General features: G+C 26.9%; 1 long non-coding RNA gene across 1 annotated transcript; it reads left to right on the top strand.

The window, feature by feature from the left end:
• The first annotated feature begins 577 nt into the window (after positions 1–577).
• Positions 578–1,837, top strand: LOC115034945. Its single transcript, XR_003840142.1, has 3 exons — positions 578–754; positions 825–1,049; positions 1,679–1,837. It is a non-coding gene; the product is annotated as an uncharacterized LOC115034945 (long non-coding RNA).
• The last annotated feature ends 840 nt before the right edge of the window (positions 1,838–2,677 follow it).

The raw sequence follows: 2,677 nt of genomic DNA, 5'->3' as shown, positions 1-2,677 counted from the left end.
ATAAATGATATAAAAAAAATAAAAACGAAGTTGCACAGCCAAAGTTCTCCTTTTTATGTGGTAAAAATATCGTTTCTTAGTTAACATGGTAGATTTCTCGGTTCTTTCCCGCGCAAAACAGTTTTTGGTATGTTGTACATTTGTAAGATGGAGACAACACATGCGGGTATAGCGTCCTCTTAATAATATCTCTAAACTATATTGTGATATTAAGATACAAATATAATTTGATCAATGTTATTATTTTTTGATGATATTATATAAATACAAAGTATACCTCTCATTATATTAACTATAAATATATTGAAATTATAAAAAATAACTAAAATTGTTATTCTCTGTTTAAAATCTGTCCAATTTAGTTTACATTTGAGCTTAAAATATCTATTAAAAAGATTGTTTGTATATCTTTTTAAATTTTTGTTTACACAATTTTTAATCATTAATAGGTTGCCAACCAAATAAACAACATTTTAAGAAGTAGGACAAAATAAATTCTTTGAATCGTAAATAGTAAATAAATAAATTGTATTAGTTATTACTAATAACTTTAAAATATGACGTTCTTCACAGTTATAACAGTCATTACAAAAATATCTTACTTCATACCAAAAGAGATGGATTCTGAAAAACGTGTTATACCATGGACGAGTGGCGAAAAGCAAGTTCTGGAATCCAACGGATGTAAACCTAAAATATACATAAACAGCTATCATACTCACAATTTGTTTCAAGTCGTACAAAGTTTACACAGGTACCTATGATGTTTTAGTCATTTTAACTGCTATCAAAATAAATAATAATAACAAATTTTATGTTTTTAGAGAAAAAGTGTTATGTGATATTAAGTAAGAAACAGATGGCGGTGTAACAGTGTATGTACATAAAGTGGTTTTAGTATCAGTCCATATTTCCGTGCGTTGTTCACCAGTTTTGCCGAAGGGGATATAGATGTTGTAAGTTTAAGATAATTGGACTCCAATATGCTACAATGCTTGTTGGATTATATTTATAGTGGTGAAATCATGGTCACCGAAGAAAACGTATTGGTAGGTATATAATATAATTATTCAATTTTTGATAGCCATAGGCTATGTGTCAACTATTTGCATGTGGTCATGAAACTACAACACAATATGGATTTTTATGTAGTATTTTTGGTATACCTACCATAAGTAATTAACAAATTAAAAAAATAAAATGGTGGGCAAGAGGGCACTGTTCTGCTTTACACATTATAATATAACATTATATGTTATATTATTTACCCAAATAGTTATTAATTCAGACTGACGTTTATTCGAAAATAAATACATTTTTATATATTCATTGTGTAAGAAAAACTATTTTGAACGAAGACGTTTTGTCAGTTTATATAACTATATTTTGAAATTATAAAAAATAACTAAAATTGTTATTCTCTGTGTAAAATCTGTCCAATTTAGTTTAAATTTGAGCTTAAAATATCTATTAAAGAGATTGTTTGTATATTTTTTTAAATTTTTGTTTACACAATAAAATAGGTGCTTCTGAGAAATCTTGTTTTAAATTTTCAATTCTTATTCTTAAACTATGCTTTTTAAATGCTTCTGAAGAATACATAAAACACATTTTTTGTAAGCTTTATTGAATTATACACTGTAGTAAATTGTATTAATATTATGATAATGATTTTCAGAAAACTGGTTGAAGCTGAACAGTTCCTATCTTTGTCTTCTGAAGAAATGATTAATCTAATTTCATGTGATCACATTAACGTTTCATTTGAAGAAAAAGTATGCATACTAAAATTTGTAATTGTTGTATTTAATAAATTATTGTTGGGAAATCCATTTACTTATGCAGTTTGTAAGGAATATGATCGAATCGTATGATTCACGACTACTTATAACAGGTGGGTGGGTGTTTGGGTAGGTGATATTATAACTAAATATTAATCTAAATTTTTGCTTCATTTAATAGTTTTTGGCAGTTTATTAAATAAAGTATTTCATTCTACAGCTATTTCTAAATGTTAGAATATTATCTAGGGCATCTCATAGGCTTTTTGTAGTATTTTATTTTAAAGGTAGTTATGAGATGTGCAAACAATTTATAATTTCAACTTAAAATATGAGAACCCTATGAGATGCCCTAGATTATAACCATACCTTTAAATTTTATAAGATGTTAATTCCCTCTAATTTTGTAACTTATTGAAATCTTATTCTTAAACTATGCTTTTTAAATGCTTCTGAAGAATATATAAAAACACATTTTTTTAAGCTTTATTAAATTATACACTGTACTAAATTGTGGTAAATTGCTGGTTTTGGGAGGTATTAGTGCGTAAATATTTTATACCTCATCAGCAGATACCGTAGAAATTATGATTTTTATGCACCGGGATAAAAGATATTTTTCTTTTCAAATAAAATCATGAAGTAGAGTACCTAAGCTTAAGTTGTGCCTGTTTATTTAAGTATGTATAATGCTCATTTGGTAGGGTGTAGCGACGTTCGACCCACTGCAGGTGATTGCCATAATAATTCTTATCGTTTATAAAGACCAGAAGTTATAAGTAATAAATTTGATATTGTTCGACCCTAAAGTATAATGGTGATAATCATTGTACATTTGTACCTAATACATATTATACATATATCTTAGTGAAGAAAAAATTACGGTCCAAGTGATC

The sequence above is a fragment of the Acyrthosiphon pisum genome, unplaced genomic scaffold, assembly GCF_005508785.2.
Source record: "Acyrthosiphon pisum isolate AL4f unplaced genomic scaffold, pea_aphid_22Mar2018_4r6ur Scaffold_21613;HRSCAF=24403, whole genome shotgun sequence".
Classification (NCBI taxonomy): domain Eukaryota; kingdom Metazoa; phylum Arthropoda; class Insecta; order Hemiptera; family Aphididae; genus Acyrthosiphon; species Acyrthosiphon pisum.
Note: the sequence above shows the minus strand (reverse complement) of the source record. Positions and strands in the feature narration are given on the sequence as shown.